Source organism: Carassius carassius, chromosome 2 (genome assembly GCF_963082965.1).
Source record: "Carassius carassius chromosome 2, fCarCar2.1, whole genome shotgun sequence".
Classification (NCBI taxonomy): Eukaryota; Metazoa; Chordata; class Actinopteri; order Cypriniformes; family Cyprinidae; genus Carassius; species Carassius carassius.
In genome coordinates this window covers 24,260,052-24,281,686 of record NC_081756.1, presented here as the reverse complement: position 1 = coordinate 24,281,686, position 21,635 = coordinate 24,260,052, and the positions used below count along the sequence as shown (strand labels likewise).

At 37.7% G+C, this 21,635-nt stretch overlaps 1 long non-coding RNA gene across 1 annotated transcript; it reads right to left on the bottom strand.

Annotated features, from left to right (window-relative positions):
* Window positions 1-6,760: 6,760 nt before the first annotated feature.
* LOC132106978 (uncharacterized) lies at window positions 6,761-19,018 on the bottom strand. Its single transcript, XR_009424214.1, has 7 exons — window positions 18,941-19,018; window positions 14,665-14,690; window positions 12,556-12,605; window positions 11,440-11,560; window positions 10,583-10,619; window positions 10,240-10,339; window positions 6,761-7,949 (listed from the first exon to the last, which is right to left on the bottom strand). It is a non-coding gene; the product is annotated as an uncharacterized LOC132106978 (long non-coding RNA).
* Window positions 19,019-21,635: the final 2,617 nt, after the last annotated feature.

Here is a 21,635-nt window from a genome sequence, read left to right as displayed (position 1 = left end):
CCTTTTGGTACTCTAACCACATACAGATTACAAACAAATACCATCTTGGTTTTGCAAATCATCATTAAAAAGAAAAAGAAAAAATCAATAGAAATGTAATGGACTCAAACTTTGGTAGGACGTTCAAACCTAGCTGTTATTTCAGTCTCTTACCACAAAAAAAGGTTACTACACCAATAAAAACAGGACAGTTTGAATCTGTAAAATACTTATGTATTGATGAACACAGTAATCTCCTGATTTACAAATAACAGCTAGCTTTAACAACGTATCTCTTTAAATCATAAAAGTTCCTTGTTAGAGTTTTATGGGCATTTCTTGTTTATACTGCAAACAACTAAAACATTTTAAACAACTAAAATGATTTCAGAGGCTACAGATTCTCTTCTTTTTTGCCTGCTATGAGATTTTTATGTGGGTGTATTTGTGAGTGTGTGTGTAAACCCCTAAGGGCAGGAAACAGCGGCTCAATAGGACAAATGGTGCAGTCAGATAAACAATCTCTCTGCAGGCTCAGACAGGCCAGGACAAAACATAAACGATGACCTGAGCCAACTACACATAAAACCATTCTCATAAATAAAGCTCACATAAAACCTTCTCTTACAATACAAACCTACACTCGTCGCAACAATCATGCAGTTTTACAGCAAGACAGATCAATAATGTGGAAAAATGTCACTAAAAAGTGACTGTAAACTACAAAGATATGGAGCGTCAGATTACATTTTTGTTGATGACAGATTGAAAAACTAGTTTTTATAGTTTTCTGTTAGTTTTTCATTTCAATCAGAGCACATCTTTAATGCCTGTAATATGTATTACATGTAAGATTTGATAAAAAATAAGTTACAGGCATGTATATATAAACTTCTGAGTGCAAAGTACTGTTCGTTTCACACATCCACTCCAAGACGACTAAATAGACCACAGGGAAAATGGGGGCGATGGAGGAAATCAAAGTGGGGTGAGGAACAAAAAGAAAGAAAGAAAGGCTGGGAGGTTGGGAGGGTTTATACAGGCTAAATATTTTGTAGCAAACTGAAAAGGCAAGACCTCCTCCCTGCTCTCCAGAGTGAAACCTCTGTCTCCCAACAGAGGACCAGATGGAACAATCATTGTTTGAATAAAAGACTTGCTCACAGCCAGCACAAATGATCAACAAAACCCTGACACTCCTCCTCTCCCCAATCTCTTCCTCTCTGGATCACCAGGGAAGTCATGGGAACGCTTGCCAAATGGGCAAAGGGTGAACTAGCATGTGAGTGTCCATGAAAAGGTTAAAGAGCCGAGGATGAAGTCTGTGCTTTCTAAGCAGAGGTCACTAGAACGGACTCTACACTTCCTCCCTCTCATATACGCATGCTTCTTGTTATTTTCTTACTCCAAAAACGAATAAATATCTAACGAAAGGCACCTGCAATTACTTCAAGTTCACAAAAAGTGAAGACGTTATTGTATTAAATAAATATTTGTAACACTTTAAAGCAAGGTTTCACTTGGCAACATTAGTTAATGCTAGGCGTCATAATAACAATGGACAACAATTACAGCATCATTTTAAATTCTAGGTTAATGTTAATTTATGCATTGTTGTTCATTTGTTTAATGTTCATTTATATTACATTCAATAATGTTAATTTACACAATTTGAACATTTTGATTAATTCTGTAACAAATTTGTTTAATGTTAGTTTGCGAGGCATATATACACACACACACACAAATCACTTCTTCCTTTGTCCAGGTCTCTGGCAGGTCCTGGCAGCTAGTATGAGAGTAAGATCAGATTTTTGTTTGTTTGTTTGTTTTCTCTTGTTTTATGTCAAGATGTGATTGGCTAATTTGATAATTGTTAATAAATCAATGGCTTTTTGAGTCCTTCTGGTAGAACTTATACTAAAGCTTTCATTTCTCCTTTTAAATCCTGCCTCTCATCTCTGAGCTCAACTCACTCCTGCGGAGACCAAAAGAAACGCAGTATCAGAGTCTGAGGAAAATGTTGTTCATACAGTCCAAGGATTCAACTTTTGTTGTTCCAGACTCCAAAGCCTCACGTTCACCCATCTGTGGAGTAGAGGGAGACCTGAACGCAATACAGAACAAATCAAAACAAAGCTTACATTAGATTTAACCAGGGTTATTATCATTAACTAAAAAATATTACATTTGTGTTACAAAATAACTTCTAAATATTAAATAAAAACTTAATTTCAAAGTTAAATTATTAAATGAAAAAAACCCCCCACTAAACTGAACTAAAATGAAAAATATAACAATATATTAACGAACCGTAAACAGTTATATTTATCTGTGAGGTCTTCTTAAACATCTATCAGTACTGAATGTCCCACTAGCTCTATAAACAAATAAATTAATAGCCATAAAAAAAACACACATACTTACGAAATCAATACAATGTAGACCATCTAATCTTAAGATACGCAGCCACAGTATTTGATCATTTTATATAAAAAGAATGGACTGAATAGGTGTATGAGGGACGGTTTACTCTGAAGAGTTCTTAAAGGCAGAGGAAAAAGTCTTTTTGTTTGAGTACTGGATCAGATCTCACTCTTATTCTTTAGACACTTTAAGATATTAACAGCAACAGAAAGACCACTCAAATTCCAATGCCTTAAAAGACACCCCTGTGATTTTAGCAACAAATGACCTTGCTGTTCAGTATGCAATATTATTTTATTAATCAGACAGTAACAGAATAAGTTCACTGAAGAGATAAATATTGACTACATGTTACAGAACAAAATATTCATAAAACTTTTTTTTTAAAAACAATATATTGCACTGGAACCCATGCCTTCTGCATTCTCCTTTTCAAAATCCTATAATACACTGTAGCCTTGAATTGCACTGCAACTCAAAAAAAAAAAAAAAAACCTAAACCCAGACACTAACTAGTATGTATCAATTAGTATCAATGTCAGATCCTTTTCCCTGTTAATCAATGAAAGACGCAGCTCTTCCTCTTCTTTCTGCTTTCATGCATCTCAATGATGGCTAAAGATCTTAAATGAGTAAGAAAATACACAGCAAAAAAACACATTCAGAAATTCAAATTACTGTACATACATGTTACATTGCTTTGCCCTTTGAAAGTAAAAGTAAGGAGATTTCCATATAAGAATGGAAAAATGTGAGATTTCTTGGAAAATCTCATCTCTTTTTTAATAATGCAGTACAAAATTGAGTGTGTATTAATAATGTTGGTGGTGAAGTACTAAACATGGAATATACTTCAATAGGATCTCCACAACACGAAGAAAAATAGGATATTATAGAAAAGTAATTAATTGCAAAATAGTGCTTGCTGACAGTGTATCGCTGATGATAAGATTAGGCTAAATTAAGCTATGGATTAAAAACTTGGTTTTAATAAGATAATGGAAGGACATGAAAGGTCCAGCGGTAAAAAGCTGCCTGAGAACACATGCAAGTATGAATTAATTATAACGAAGCACTATACAGAACTATAGTCATAATCTGTTGGTTGAATGAAAATAAATCCTAGCAGAGAAGGTTGGGGTGTAATAAGATGCTGCCAGCATTAATTACAATCCCCCTAGAGTAAATGGATCAACACCAAAACAAAAGAACCATATCATTAAATCTGGGTGATAAAATCTGAAAACCAGACTAAATTCAAAGTGACGATGGGCTAATGCAGGGTCACAGACCTCACTTGCTCTTAGAGATATAGAAATGATATAACGGCAGTCTACGGCACTTAAATAAAAACTGGCCATTAAAATAGCCACTTCACTGAGTTAATAGACGTGTACCGTTTCATGCAGCAGAACATCATCATGCCAGTCAAAAATACATACTGCTAATAATCAGGTATGGAATTGTGGACATATTCAAATTTGCAAATCACTTAAGTAATTTAAGGCTGTTGTATTTCTAAAGACTCCATGTCAATAAACGTCAAATAAAGTCCAATCATTTAGAATTTTTACAGAAAAGGATAAAAACTGTTGAGTATTATAGCAAGGCTCTAACATATTTTAAACAAGAAATGAAAAGTTGTAACAAACTGAATTTGTTATACCATACTCTCAGTGCAGCTGCTTTCTAAGATTTAAGTGACAATAGAAATGGTTCTTACTACAACAGTACATGAGGAAAAACTGTCCTCTAAGTGTTTTGCAATAAATTCAAACATTCACGGCAAATCAATGCCATCTGTCCTGTCTATTAGTCTGACAAACTAGTTTTAGGATTATGATAATTAGGAAGAAACCGAAAGCCTTAAAACTCACAAAACGTTCGCTTAATCCCTTCAGTCACCGTGAGCGTGAGAGGCTCCTGTAGGCTGTTTATCTCAGACAGGAAAATTAAATGATCAAAATTCCTCAGTAAAGAAATTAAGTTGGCATGACTGAGTAAAAAGCGCTGTTGGCTTGAAGCCCATTTACAGTTTCAGTCCGTTTGCTAGCTTTGTTTCGTCCCAGACTGCAGATGTGAGCCAGTGTCTGTCTGAACTATACAGTATAAACGGCTTTTCAATTACTGTACAGTCATGGCCAAAAGTTTTAAGAATTACATAAATATTAGTTTTCAACAAGTTTGCTGCTAAACTGCTTTTAGATCTTTGTTTCAGGTGTTTCTGTGATGTACTGAAATATAATTACAAGCACTTCATACGTTTCAAAGGCTTTTATCGACAAATTACCTGACATTTATGCAAAGAGTCAGTATTTGCAGTGTTGGCCCTTCTTTTCCAGGACCTCTGCAATTCAACTGGGCATGCTCTCAATCAACTTCTGGGCCAAATCCTGACTGATAGCAACCCATTCTTTCATAATCACTTCTTGGAGTTTGTCAGAATTAGTGGGGTTTTGTTTGTCCACCCGCCTCTTGAGGACTGACCACAAGTTCTCAATGGGATTAAGATCTGGGGAGTTTCAAGGCCATGGACCCAAAATTTCAACATTCTGGTCCCTGAGCCACTTAGTTATCACTTTTGCCTTATGGCACGGTGCTCCATCGTGCTGGAAAATGCATTGTTCTTCACCAAACTGTTGTTGGATTGTTGGAAGAAGTTGCTGTTGGAGGGTGTTTTGGTTCCATTCTTTATTCATGGCTGTGTTTTTGGGCAGAATTGTGAGTGAGCCCACTCCCTTGGATGAGAAGCAACCCCACACATGAATGGTGTCAGGATGCTTTACTGTTGCATGACACAGGACTGATGGTAACGCTCACCTTTTCATGCCTCAAACAATCGGAAAGGGGCTTCATCGGAGAATATGACTTTGCCCCAGTCCTCAGCAGTCCATTCACTATACTTTCTGCAGAAGATCAATCTGTCCCTGATGTTTTTTTTTGGAGAGAAGTGGCTTCTTTGCTGCCCTTTTTGACACCAGGCCATCTTCCAAAAGTCTTCGCCTCACTGTGCGTGTAGATGCGCTCACACCTGTCTGCTGCCATTCCTGAGCAAGCTCTGCACTGGTGGCACTCCGATCCCGCAGCTGAATCCTCTTTAGGAGACCATCCTGGCGCTTGCTGGACTTTCTTGGACACCCTGAAGCCTTCTTTACAAGAATTGAACCTCTTTCCTTGAAGTTCTTGATGATCCTATAAATTGTTGATTTAGGTGCAATCTTAGAACCCACAATATCCTTGCCTGTGAAGCCATTTTTATGCAACGCAATGATGGCTGCACGCGTTTCTTTGCAGGTCACCATGGTTAATGGAAGAACAATGATTTCAAGCATCACCCTCCTTTTAACATGTCAAGTCTGCCATTCTAACCCAATCAGCCTGACATAATGATCTCCAGCCTTGTGCTCATCAACATTCTCACCTGAGTTAACAAGACGATTACTGAAATGATCTCAGCAGGTCCTTTAATGACAGCAATGAAATGCAGTGGAAAGGTTTTTTTGGGATTAAGTTCATTTTCATGGCAAAGAAGGACTATGCAATTCATCTGATCACTCTTCATAACATTCTGGAGTATATACAAATTGCTATTATAAAAACTTATGCAGCAACTTTTCCAATTTCCAATATTTATGTAATTCTCAAAACTTTTGGCCACGACTGTTAGTACAGGAGCTAATTAGTAACACCAATACTCAAAACCTAAAAGTGTTATCATCTTATACACATTACACAATCAGCCTTTACACTGGGGTCTCAGACGAAACATAAAAAGGATAGAATGAAAGGATAAATTAAAAAAAAAAATTACATGCATTATGGACAACAAAACTCAATTTTTCATACTAAAAAGGTCTAAAGTGCAATAAAGTCTAAAACTCAGTCTTTTAGAATTTAAGAAAATTATCAAGACGTATCACGTTTATTGAAAGAGTTCAGTGAGGTCAGAGTTTATGATCTCATTCATCAAGACTCCTGTCTGGGTTAAAGGGTTAGATGGATGGATAGTTGTTGTTGTTTTGTTTTTTTTACATTCAAACTTTCCAAATGCAACAGAGCACAGAAAAATTCTGACCGCACATGAAGAGCACTAAAGATGCTAGTGTGTTCACCCAAGAACTCCGTTACTAAATTACAATATGAATATGCATACATACTGTATAATGACATTTGAAACTTTGAAATCAGTGGGTCATTTCATAAAATGAAGTATTAAGTCTTAAGAGTATTAAGTAAGTATTAACACAGAGAAGAGTTTCATTCTATGATGTAAATAATTGAAATAAGTCATAAGTTACTAACATTATTAAATATGTATGCATTCAAGGCCTAATTAATTTCAATATATAATTCTTGAATCTGCATTAAGACACCAGCACTAAAAAAATATGAAACAAAACAAACTCTTACAGAGAGTGTGTTTTTTATCACAAAGATTTAAGAAAAGCGAGCTGAATCACAGAGACCTGTTCTCAACTCTCATTAACCAAAATCTAATTTACAGAATTGTATAATACAAACATGACAACACATCTTTTATAACTACAAATTATATAAACATCTATTTACTTAAAAAAAAAAATGTAGGGAAGAAGCTATATTTCAGTACATCAATTATAAATCCAGAGAACAGAATAAAGAAGGCAATCAAAGCTAAAGTCCAAATGCCTCTTAAACAGAAAGCTACTCGCATACATTTACAGTACCGAATGTTATTACCATGTTAAAGTTAGAAACAGCAGAGAATTCTATGAAAATGCAAAATCCTTCCAATAACACACTGGAAAAAGATCTAAATAGTTCTGATACTGCAAACCAAGAGCCCAGAAAACATTCCTATGTTTGAACCAACCTGAACACTTCCAGTGCAGGGGAATCTAGAAAGTTACATTATACATTAACATAATTTCATTTAATGGCTTTACTGTTATTAGGAAATCAGCTAACTGAAATGTTGTTTCCGGTTCATGTTCTGGAGCACGGATCAGATTAACGCTCAGCCATAACAGAGCAATACTAAATCTAGCTGTGGAGCCAGGGCTACGGTAAACGCTCCAGGTGCACTTATACAGACAGTGAGAACTCTGGAGACAGACACAGCACTGTCCTCACCAGCCCATGCATCTTTAAATCCTTTAACATTCAGCATTGTCAAACTAGAAAAGCAAGCTTGATGAGTGCAGTAACATAGAGGGCAATGCATTCTGTCTCATACATACAAACTAGAAGATGTTTTGGCAGTGCAATAAAATGAAAGACATTAAGTCCAGCAGGAAAGCTCGGGACCTCTTCAGAGACAGCAAAGTGTGCCACCATCTCTCTAGGAATGTGTCACCATCGTGCAGTTTAGCGATACATTTTTGGTTACTGTTGTTTTGGCACAAAAATGAGGACGCCCGTGGAGGGGAAGGGTGAGAGGTTAAAGGTCAAACTGCAGTCTCCTGGTCCTCACGCTGGATCATTTGGTAGTGCTGCCGGTTCTCAAGATACGCCGCAAGTTCTGCATCTTTCGCTTTCTCGGCACGATGCTTTGGAGTGTCGCCCTGAAAATAAAGACACATATTATAACAAACGCTGAAAAGGTAAAAAAAATTAAAACAATAATAATAATTTGACAGTTTAGAATTAAACTTCTCTCTGTTCCATTGAGACTCCAATTTCAAATACAAACACAAGCTGAAGTTCAAGAACACGCTTCAAGAACAAAAACACACAGAACATCTATGGTTGCTCCAGGCCTTAATTAAGGGACAGTTTCTTTCACAGATTCTTCACGAGCAACGGTAAATGGTACAAGTCTCTAATGGTAAACATGTTGTTTTTTAGAAAACGCCTCTCTTTTTCTGTAGCCTATGCCAGCATTGCTCAACAGTAATTGTTGTTAATTGCAGGCAGGTCTGGAGCAGAGAGTCTGAGAGACAGGCCTGGACTGTTCCAGTCGGACAGAGGTCGGAGCACTCAGACTGCCCGCCAGGCGCTTTCATTGTTGTGGCACAGATGAAGCTGCTTTTGTTCAAGAGTGTACAGTATGGCCGGCCACCAGCGCCTTTTCATACCGCACAACTTCCACCGCGGTGCTGCCCTTCATTTTCAGCTTTTCACATGCAAATAAAGACAGTTCTAGAAAAGCTGTCAAAAGCTACAGTCCTGTAGCTACAGCACAATGGAGAATATTAGCCATGAACCAAAAGAGAGTTTCACAGGAGGCAAAAAAAAAAGCTTTGTGGTTAAGAAAGTGATCTCTGCAGGGCATGCCGAACAGAAATATAAGATAATCACACTTTTAAAGTGCTTTTAAAAACCAGCATTCATCCTCATACAAGTCAAAAAGAAGAGAGGGGAAAATTATGGAAAGAATAATGGGGCTTCTCAATATATAAAGACAAAGACAGATGGACTGACTGTAAAAGAGAAACAGAGCAAAGGAATTGAGAGGAAGGGAGTCAGAGAGGAGGACTGTGCTTCATCACAGGGTAATGAACGATGAGTCACTATATCCTGGATTTTATGTTTTCTGGATTGAAAGAAACCAAGAGTGCAGGATCCTTAGATTTGATGGAAACAGAGGAAAAGCAGGGCAGAAAAGTGCTGATGGAGCTGTTATTTGCAACAGACCACAGTCAAGGAAAATGGCACCGCTAAATCAGCTCTTGTTCAGATTGAGTCAGTCAGGATCACGGGAGTACAATCTCCCTGAAGAGTGAGGGTAGATGAAAATCATGGGCTATCTTTCTCTGCAGAGAAAAATCTTCATATTGGTCTGCTCTCAGCCCATGTCAGACTGGTGACTTTACACATTTCATCTCCCTCAACAGCACACGAGTTACTGATAATTACACAAGAAGACTAGAGTCCACTGGCACCCGGGAGACTCAATCAGTGCCGTCTCACACTTTTATCAGATGGGAGCTGGGAAGGGTCCTTTAAGACTGCTGTGGGCTTTAGAGGAGACCGTTACACCGAGGCCCAGTAGTGCAAATATACAAACTACAGAAAAAAAAAAGAAAAGAAAAAGAGCGAGTAAGCGATAGGAAGTACTGCTGAGGGTTCTATCCACAAATGAGATTTTTGTGATTTGTGGACAATCAGTCCCTCACAGATCTTTTCAAATACGTAGTTTTTAAATTGATGTTTCTTCTGAAAAGAAGAGAGGCAGTAATCAGAGTCTAATGTGTCTACAGCTGTGTGTAATTTTGTGGTACACCAATCAAAAAGAGCTGGAGTCTCTTGGCTGGATCTGTGGAGGTGAGCGGGGGAGAGGGTGGGCTGCTGGAAGGAAGAATGGTTCCTTGTTTCACGCGGAGGTCTTAGTCAGCACTGACTAACAGAGCAGTTGAGTACACAGACGTTCAGGGATGGAGACCAGCTGGAGGCTGCAGCCAAAATCAGAGAGATCCAAAAAGCCACAAACGTCTACAGAGAACCGGCTTGGCATGAATCTGGATTCAGAACTAAATTCTCAAATCAAGGTCAAATGAGGAATAAACTCTGACAGGATGTGTATCAAAACAAAAGAAAAGGTAAAAAAAAGGCATTGTAAAACAAATCCATATGACTCAATCCATTTAATCCATTAAAAGTCTTGTGAAGATATACCATCATGTTATGTGCTGAACAGATTTAATTTAGGCTTCTTTGTATCTATCTAAACAAAACAAAAAAGAATCTATTTAATATTTGTTTAAAGATTAACCTTTAACCAAGACTTATGGGTTTGCAATGACATGAGGGTGATTAAATGATCTGGAGACAGATTTTCATTTTTGTGTGAACCATCCCTTTATTCCAGCGTCAAACATGAACATGAACTATTTCTCTACGTGTCTATCTCACCTGTAAGTCTGTCTTCATGAGAGATGCTCCCGCCTCCACTAGGTAATGACAGATTGTCCTCTGACACAACGAGGCCGCTTTGTGCAATACCGTCTCTCCACTGAATAATAACAAGAGAGAGAGACAGACAAAGAGGAAGCGAGAGACAAAGAGAGCGTTAAATAGACCGAGAGGGCAGGAGGCAGAAAAACACAAGACAAAGCTGGCGGCGGTTAAAAATAAAACTCAAGATAATTTGTGAGAAAACTGAGTGAGCCAGTCCTTACAACAGTATCATAAAACAGAACCAGAACCTTTACTGTCAACAGATAAAAATAATGAATGGCATCGAGTGTGCACTCACTTTTCTCTCTCTGTTACATCCAGGATATCGGTGGATGCTGTAGAACAAGAGGAAAAAATAAATAAAATACAAATCAAATCTTGCAACTCGCACTAAAGCATGTGCCCAGAGGTGATGCTGTGTTCCTTAATGAAGAGCTGTAAAAAGCTTGCGTGGGAGAATGAGATGACCTGCCCAACACACACACACACACACACACACACACACACACACACACACACACACACACACACACACACACACACAACTGAAAGCAAATGATACCAGTCAGAAGCTTGGACACACCTGAATGTGTTTGTTATGATTGAGACCTGTTGATCTAAAGGACTGGAAGCTTGACATTTGTTTTGTAGACAAATATCGGTTATGTATGTCTATATCAGATTTGTTTTTGTTTTGTTTTATACATAAATGTAGTATCTAATAAAATGACAATGTGGAATCTAGATATAGAATATTCAATAATGCCATCTTCCACATTTTAAAATATAGCAAACAATAAGTAGGTGTGAACCAACTTTTACTGGTATTTTACACCAAATATCAAAAAAGAGGAAATTATTAGTTTAAAAAAATGTTGAAAAACAAACTAACAATCTAAATCAACTTAAATTTCACTTAAATGTCTGTTTATAATATCATTTGTAGCTAAGGAATTTAACAGTTTTCACAAGTAGTCTTGAGACAATGAGAGCTTTACTTTACTCTTTCAAAGATCTACTCCACATATGCAGCTTTTAAATTGATTGCTGAACAGAAATAACATACAGACATAAAAACTGCAACGACAAAGTCATGTTGTCTATGGCAGTGGCTTTTGAGAGCCGTTACAGACATGTATAATGTGATCATTTTACCATTATCAAGGATGTATCTGACGATCTCCTTGCTTCCCACTTCCACAGCATAGTGGAGCAGGGTGCGGCCCACGGGGTCCTGCACACACAGGTCTGCCCCCTTCTTATGCAGCTCCTTCAACTGCAGAGAAAAACTGCCGGTCATACAAACAAACACTGAGATAAAAACATGCCAGACAATAGGAAACCAAATAGAGCACCATTATGGGAAGCCACATGGTACCCTGATCTCTTAGCCTTATTAATTATTGCCAAATTAAGTCGCTAAAAGTACTGGTTTTGGCTGGAGGTTCAAACAATGGGTTCAAACAACCCTTCCATGTGACATCCCAAAATCTGTCAGAAATTTGTATACACCAGAAAGAGTTTTGGCATTAAATACTGGCATTATCACCAGACCCGTGAGGATAGAAAGACTGGTATCAGACGTTTTTTATTCACCAGTTTTCATTCCTGATGATAGATGCCCTGAGATGAAAGAGAAGACACCATCTACAGACCAGACAGTGGACTCTCTGCACTCACCAATCTGGTAATTACAGACACACCTGACACAGAATGTCTGTGTGAGTGAGAGTCTGGATGTAGTTGGATGTAGCTGGATGTAGAAGACGTATTGGGGAAGGGAAAGGATGCTGTGTACTGTACACTGCCCATTGCAACATGCCAAACATCCTTATTAATATACCTGGAATGTCCCCTCGTCTCCTCTCTGTACCGAGGCATTATGAGTGGGGACAGGTTTTGGGCTGGGTGTGAGAAACTATCATCCAGAGAAAGCCTGTTTGGTCTCCATAGAAACCAAGAATGAGTGAAAGGTCAATAGAATATGCAGGAACATTTATTTGGTTCCGCCTCCGCACTGCAAGATACTTGACATTTAATGGTGAGGTCAGTCCTGCGTTAGAGATGACAGAATATCCTTTAGGCCCAGTGAACATTTAACTAAAAGCACATAGATTGCTCTCTTGCATATTAAATCACTGTGAAACACAACATCCGAGCTACCTACTCAAATAATAGGTGTATGCTCTTGCAAGATATTTTGTTAAAAATCAACACCAAAATCAAGGTTATTGTATTTATGTGCTTAATGTGTTCAAATGTTGCTCTTACCTTCTGATGGTCCTTCTTCTTAACACATTCAATTAGACTGTCTGCTGACACTGTTAGACAAACAAGAGTACTCTGTTAATGGAGATTCATGGCTATCTTTCTTTTTTATAGTTTTTCTTTAATTACAAAGAAAACAATGTTTACCAAGATTTAATGTGATTAGATGTGTGAAAAAAGTATGTAATTAGAGTTAATGGATACTGAAATAGAAGCCATTTTAATTAATCTTGAGCTTATTTTGATATGATTACTTGAGTGTAATTAAAGCAGAAACTAAGTTTACCCAGATGAAATGTGACCAGAACAGTAAGTATCATTAGCATAAAAAATTTAATTGAGATTGAAGCATAATTGTGCTGTTTTTGATAGCTAAACTAAACTAAGTCTTTTTAAATTATGATCCTGGATCTTATTTGATAACTTTGCTGAATGCGCAATTAAAGCAACACTACGTACGTTTTGACACTTGTAACTTGCAGAGGAACATTGTTTTGGTGATTCTCCAGCTCCACTTTTACGCACAGATGAATACATAAGAACCATATGTGCGAATGTCACAAACAACATCAAAACTACCTGACTCCAAAAATAAATAAATAAATACATGCATGCACACATAAAATACAGATATCAAGAAAATAAAATGGCTGTGTTGTTTTGCCTGATTTAAAACCTTTTTTTTAAATGTACAAAAGTTGGGTATTAAACTATTGCTATTCATATCATATAAAGTAAACATGGAAATATTACAGCTTGGCTAGTTAATTATCATTATAAGCAAATACCAAACCTTAGAGATTGACATTCTTTATGAACCTAGTAAATATGATGCTATGCAAACTAAACATATTTTTGTTAGTTTTAAGTTTTATTACAGGCATTGCTTTTCCTTTACTTGCAATTCATTTTCAGTTTGATACTGCATACAGCAGTAACCCGACCTTTCCTTTATTTATGAATATGACAAACATGCACAGACAAATGACGGAAGCATGCAGTTTCCCGCTAAATCCAACCCGACAGATCTAAAATATAAATAACTTTTATAGGCTATCTTTACAGAATCAGGGTAAGTTGTTGTAGTTTCCTCATGACAGTTGACGACTCCATTATTATTTAAAGGTATTATTATTCAGAAACTGCCTCTATGCACAAATCGCTTATGCATATTTGTTCAATATTAAGTTATTCAGAGTTACACAAGAACGTGTTCTGTTTATTTAATGCTTTGGGAGCAAACATTATAAAGGGAGTAAAAATACATTTTAATTATGGGTGTTAATCACATTAGCTGATACTGGCTCTGAGGGTTCAGTCTCAATATGCTAAATCTGTGTTCAAAGCTTTGCAATGCCCTTTGTAGATTTGCCTTCCTAATCCAGTGATCTTTTGTGTTGCTTCACAAACCTCGAGAGGTAAAATATGAAAACACCCAGCTGGGATGTTAGGCTAACACGCCTGTAGAGCGCACTGTGTGGCTAAATCTACGCCTGTGTGTAAAGATATGCCCGCTCCAATCCAGCTCTCAAAACGCCAACACTTTATGGAATAGAAGAGTCTTTATTCCTGTCTAGAAAAAGCGTGCACAGGGCCAAATCAGGTTTTGGAAATGCGTTCCTCCTCTACTCAAGCCATGAGGCTTTGGAGCGAGTGCTGAATTCTAATGTGGATCAGTGTGTGTGATGATAACCTGCTCTGCCTCACTGCACCTCACAGACTGTTAGACAGTGCTTTCCTCCTCCTCTCTCTCTTCCACCTCTACCAATGCCAAGAGAGCGGAAAACACCAGTCTTAGCACATGCCCTCTGCTGACAGGCAGCAGCTCATTAAAAAGGAACAAGATCGAAGACCAATGAGCGTTTAACACTCAACTTACATGTAATGAAAGTCAGAAACGATTCAGTGAGCAAGAGCTGCTCCCAATTTGATTCTCGCAGAGACCTGAGACGCTGTACAACTCTAACTTACTCTAACTAAAAAATCAGCCCTCATTGTGTTTCCATTTCCATTTATTAATTTTTCATTCAAAGTAACTCAGGATAAAGTTCACTTAATGTTAATTCACTGAAGAGCTGAAAGCAAAATTGGAGCACTACTTAAACTCCTTACCATTGTTCTGGTCGTTCTTCTCAAGCCTGCGGGAGAAACAGAAACATCTGAATGATCCACTTCAAATCAACTGACACAATCTTTTAGAAGACTTCTTCACAGCAAGTATCTGAAACTAAAGTTCTTGATGCACACTTAATCTCAACTTGAATCATCTTTTTCCTGATGAAGCTGTTCACATGATCCTAAAGAATAGCTACAATGCACATGCATGCACACTCTTTTACCCCCACCCCCACCCCCCAACATTCCACATCTCAGAGATTAATTGAGCAAAAGAATGATGACTTCAACTGAGCGTAGTTGTGTATTCTTCTTTAAGAGCAAGAGATGAATTGAGGTGAGAACCCAAACTCTGTGAATGTCACTGCAATGCTATCTGTGTGACATGAGTTCTGTTTGACTTCATATGGCACTGTGCAGGACGATCAGAGTCTTGAGCAGGGCATGTTGGTTAGAAATTTGGTTTCAACTTGGTGCTGATGCCATCAGAGTACCACAGGAGCCATTTGAGAGCAGTTGGCTGGATCAGCCAGCATCATTTTTTCCAGAGTGGCAGCACGAGCACTGATGACAATTAGACAGACTCACTGATGGTGTGCATTTCATGTATATTCTGACACAGATCTGTGTTTTTATAACAGTAAAATCTCTTTTGATGTAATATTAATGTTATGTTGATCCAAATAAAACTGATAAAGATAGTGTTTAAATAATACAGTTTATGTTAAACATACTTATCTCTATTAAGAAGCACTTAACCTATTTAATGAACAGTGTTTCTGGGTACTACACATAAAACTCTGTGCGAACCATCACTATGAGAAGTTTAAAGTGTCCAATTTGAATTTGAACTCCTCCCCCCAAAATCTTGCTGATCGGTAAGGGCAGGCGCAGCCAAAGTACACCTCCTCTCTGTCTCTTCCCCTGACTGAATCAACTTCTGTGCGCTCTCACCTGAAAGAATATTTGATCAAAGAGATCCCCACCTCACACTATGAAGACTGGGACATTAAGAAATGGAGACATGTGGTGCACAGGGCTTTGGATCCTGAACTTTGCTTGAAGTAGTGTTGCTCTGAGATGCGTTTCTTCACCAGAAACACGACACTAGGAACTTCCTACAGCTTTTCATATAAGAGTTGACTTTAATTCAGATCTTTGGTGTACCATAATGAATTGCAATGTAGGGGTCAGAGGTCAAAGAGAGGTCAGATTACGGTCAGTTGAAAACCTGTTTCAGTTCAAACACATTGCCTCAAATTGAGTGAGACAGAAAAAGAGGGAGGGAAAGGTAAAGGAGTTCACAACACAATGTTACCATTTTGATATGTCTATGAGTGATTGTGTGTGTGTGTGTGTGTGTGTGAGTGAGAGAGAGAGAGAGAGAGAGAGAGAGAGAGAGAGAGAGAAAGATAAAAAGAGAAAGAGGAAGAGAGAGGAAGAGAGAGAGTTAACCTGGCTAAGGAATCTGAGTGTATCCCATAATTAAAAGCAGTTCACAGGCTCATAAATCTGGCCTCTGACATGCTTTTTCAACACACACACACACACACACACACACACACACACACACACACACACACACACACACACACACACCTTTGCTGTAATATCTGCATGCCTCCTCTAGCCTTGCAGACTCCATGCAGAGAAATTTGCTCACGAAAGTGGATTTCTTATCCCTGACACCATAAATCGTGACTCTCAGCTATCAAAACCCCTCTCTATCAATCATAATTTTTCTTCTCATATAGCTCTATAATGACAAATGATGTTCAAATTCACTGATCTTTGGTCGGCCATTGGGAATGATCAGAACAGCGGGAAGAGATTCTCCTGTGTGACTGAATGTTCACAGCAACACTACAGCTGAGAAACACACAACTTAACCACTTTAAACAGATTCATCCATCACCGAGTTACTCTTGCTGAAGTGATCAGCATCCACATTTATTTTCAGCCAAATCCATTTTGCTAAGATACAACCTCATCCTCTTCAGATGGAAAAAGGCGAGTTGGGACTCACATTACAGTGCATGAGAAGGAAAGATCTGACTGTCTCTCAAATCTCTAAGCATTAAGAGAGCTTGATGCATGTGACATGAATCAGGGCAAATGAATCTCTTTAATCATCATATCCTAGAGGAAAAGACGGCAGTGGTTTATTCCCTCAGCCTAAATGATCATCCAGTGTTTAAACATGTGTGAACCATTCCTTGGTATGTGACCCAGACGGCAGCTGTATAATTACTGATGTTCCTCAGTCTTCTTTCACAACACACTCATAGACACTCAAAAAGACACACTCACACACATGCTCAACACTGCAAAATAGCTTAATGGGGTCATTGAGTTTTTGTTAACTGTCATTGTCACTAGTAATTTAACACGTTTACAGAAAGGGTATAAATGTGACATTAGGCCAATTATTCTATGTGAGTCCAGAAATCCCTTATTAGCTCTTGAGAGACACCAGCTCCAACCAGTTCTCACAAATACAACAAATCACATTTGCGATGTAGTTTTATTATTGATTGTGGACTGTAATGTTCTCATCTAATCACCACTGAGATTTATGAGCAGAAGTCTTTCTTTTAACAAAGGCAGATCTTAATGAGGGTACTTGATGGTCTGTGCTGGGAATACAATACCAGTTGAGGAAACTTCAATAAACTTAAATGTAGGAAAGTTTCAAAAGGACAAAGCTCAGCTCACAAGGGACCAATCAGACCTGGCTATCAACGGGATCTCAGCTTGATAATGACGCCTGCAATGCCCCCGCTGCTCTAGCGCATCTTTCCTTGTTTACTTCTCCTCATCAATATAACCTTTATTATGCTCCTTCTGATTTACCATTTGCAGACACCGCATTAAAGATGGTTCGCTCAGACTGCACAGGAAACAAGGGGCTAATCTCTCACTCCAGCTCTGCTTTCTCCTGTTGTTATTTGCTTCGAATATCAATGTTCAGATGTAAATCTGCCTAATCCCTAATTTATGTAAGACAGAAAAACAACATAAAACATGCATCAATTAATAAGGCTCCTATTCAAAATTAAACCAACAACCTAATCAATTTCCCTGGTAGACAGAGATAAACAACACAAGCTGCTGGTTTAATCAAACTTTCGAGAACGTTAAGCTGATTTGAGGTTTTGATGAGATGAAAAATATGGGAACTGTAACAGATAATGTTGTATGAGAACAGATTGATGAGCTTTTAGGCTCCCACAATTTGAACAAGCCATCTTTGTGCTTGTCTATTCCATGCTGAAGCCATCCCTTAAAAGGACAGTTAACCAAAAAAAAAAAAAAGAAAAAAAAATTATATATATAATATATATAAATATATATATGTTTTTTTTTTATCATTTACTCACTCGTTCATTCAAAACATCTATGACTTTTTTTCGGGAGGAGACCAACACTGAAGACAACTTAGTGTAATTGTATGAACTAAGACACTGCTCTAAATGTTTTTTTTTTTATGTTGAACAGAACAACAAGATGATGGGTAAATGATCATAGGATTTACATTTTTGAATGAAAATTGAATGAAAAAAGGCAAGGTCTCAAGGTAAAAGTCGAACTTCTTTTAACATTTCATAGTGTTTTCAAAACAGGGAGATTATGTGCGAGATGCTGAAAAAATACCGCGATTGTCAAAAATGTCGGTTTAACCACCGTTTACAGTACATAGAAAAACAAAAAGCAGTGAGTGGAAAATAAAAATGGATTCTGTGAACACCAGCCCTTAGCCTTGGCAAACAGCAGTTAGAGAATATGATGACAGACATCACACGGAAGAATGCCAGACAAGACAAAACACGAACAAACCAGACTAGGAGTGACTATACTGGACCAGCACAGACTAGATTAGACCCGAACAGGGTAAATGACTACTCTGATTGTACTTTGCAGAACTTTTTTGCCAGTTCATGTGTATTTGTTTGTGTGTGCATCTCTTCTACCCTCTAAAGTCACATCAGCAGAGACAGCTGGGCCTGATAAGGAACAAAACAAGCCGGTAAAAATAATCGACAGGAGTAGAAATGGTGAGGTCCTGCTGTGCTAGAGTTCATTCAATGACACTCATAGACCATATTAAGAAAAGCCACTGGCCGTCAGTAACCATCCCCACTGGGATTAAAAGAATAGAGATGCTCTATGAACATTTTCAACAATAACATCTATAGCAGCTCTGAGAAGATGCAACTGAAAAGCAACAGAGAGGGGACGAATACAGATACAAAGTCATTAAGTTTTGTCTCACCTGCTGGTAGGTTTGAAATCTGCTGCTGTTGTATTTGAGCGATGAACACCCCCCACCCTTCAAAACATCAAAAGACAAAAATTATAAATACATAACCATAAACATTAATCGTTTGACATAAAAGTGATACAGTACCAATGAGATTTGCATTTCCCAAAGGAAATATCGATGCTTACATGGCAAAAAATTGTATAAAACATTTAGGTACAGTTAAGGTTTTAGGTTCTGGTTTGGTGTAAATAAAATGCTGTATTAGATCTGCTCTGTCATTGTTATGACATTGAACAGCTTTTTGTTCACAGCTCATACATGCTCACTGTGTATTGTAAAATTAGATATACACTGTTAAATATATGCATGAGAAGAGGGCAAATCAAAAATTCAGCATGTACAGTAAATAGAATGGAAAAAGTGAAAAAAGTAACAAATCAATTCATTATTATCTTGTGGTTACATCGTTTTGTTGCATTTTGAGTGCTGAACATTCTTAAGGTAATTAATATTTTAAAGTATGAGCTGTGACAATCTTCTATCAACTGAAAAAAAAAATAAAGTATAAAATATGTGAAAAAAAGATGTCACATGCAGGTATAAAGAGTCTGTTAAGCACTTTGTGCTGAGAAAATAATAGAACAAACCCTAACCAGAATGTTATACAGGATATGGCATTAAAATAAATAAAACACACACACACACAAATTAAAATAAAACAACATGGCAATAAAATGTAAAAAAGCGTGGATTGAGTTGATGTGGCATTTTAAAGACTCACACACCATTTATCATTAGGGATGTCCAGATCCGATCTCGTGATCGGAAATCGGGCCCGATCGCATGGTTTCAGACTCGATCGGAATCGGACGTTACCTCCCGATCAGGACTCGGATATATATATATATATTCTCATTAATTTTTAACACATCTTTTGTTATGCTGTGGCACAGAGTTAGACCCTTTTGACTCCACACAGAAACAGCGGCGCGTGCGGCATGACATCACTTTGTTTTCAAGAGCTGGTGTGAATAAATATAGATTCAAACTCAAAGAGACATGATAGTTTGCGCATGACCTGATACTTCATTCGGACCCAGGATACAGCGAGATGAACATCACAGAGCGCTAAACTCTCATGCAGTGTGTGTTTCATTCACACTCGAAGCCGGAGCGCGCTCTCGCGCTGATATCAGGATATTCCTAATATGGACAAAAGCGTCCAGCTATGCTGTGGTGCTCACAGGAAAACAGAAACTTATGCAAACACGAAGATATTAATATACGATCACGACAATAAATTGTTCTTCAAGTCATCTCCAGCAGGTGATAAATAAAGTATGAACAATGCAGTGCTGATTGACATAGTATTTATTACAGTATAGAAACTATTCTGCATTATTATGTGATAAACAGTGTTTGTAGTATATAAACAAATCATTATTATTTGTTATTGTCCATTATTTATAGATTTCTAAGCCAATTAAAAGCTAGAAATTAGAGAAAAAATAAAGTTGCCTATACTACCAGTCAGACGTTTTTGAACAGTAAGCTTGTTAAGGTTTTTTTTTTTTTTTAAAGAAGTCCCTTCTATTCACCAAGCCTGCATTTATTTGATCCAAAGTAAAGGAAAACAGTAAAATTTTGAAAAAATTTTACTAGCCTATTTAAAATAGCTGTTTTATACCACCCCTCAGGCAGGGTTGTGGCCTGGACCCCACTGGAGCATATCAATCCATGGCCAACACAAATGTTATATAATGTACCACAGACAGACATTGAAGTTTCCTTTACGGAGATATCTCTGACCCTAGGAGAATCTTAATTGGACCCAAAGAGCCTATCATTTAGGAACACAAAGGAGTTTTTGAGTCCAGGACAGCCCTCTGTGCTTTACAGAGCTGATTTTACACAAGACCAGAAAACAGTAAGCCATTGCTAACCTTATGTTTCCTGAGCAGTAAAACCTAACTGTTCGTTGCCAGCAGCTCTCTGCATTTTTATCTCTTGGCCTGTGTCCAGCGGTTGGTTCATTTCTCTGTATGTCATTATGAGGTCGGGGATACTAAAGGGCATCTAAGGAAAACTTTCCTTATCTTCCCCTGGTCACATATACACACATCATCACAAGAAGTAGGAGCCTGATGTCTTTCTATCCTGCTGGATACTTCCCAATCAAGCATGAAAATAAATTATCTCAAAAACAATCACTTCTGGAGACTTCTGCCTTACAAAATCTTCAGCATGGATATATATATATATATATATATATATATATATATATATATATATATATATATATATATATATATATGGATATATATATATATATATATATACAGTTTAATCTTTCATGCAGCCCTCATGAAATGCTCATTGGAAACTATTAAATGCATCCTTAAAAAACCTTAAACAAAATCCTTTGAATGCACTCTCTCTGTCTCTCTCTCTCTCTCTCTCTCTCTCTCTCTCACACACACACACACACACACACACACACACACACACAGTGCAAGGAAAACGCACAGTAAATGAGATGTCATCCTTTTCACAAAAAAATGCCTGGTGGCCACAGCTGAAGTTGCAAATGAACCCACACAGACTCAAGCACACAGCTGAGCACATTTCCACATCTTTTACACATACAGAGGGGAGTGAATGCAATACTTTACAATTAAAAGAGAACCTCAACTCATTTGATTTT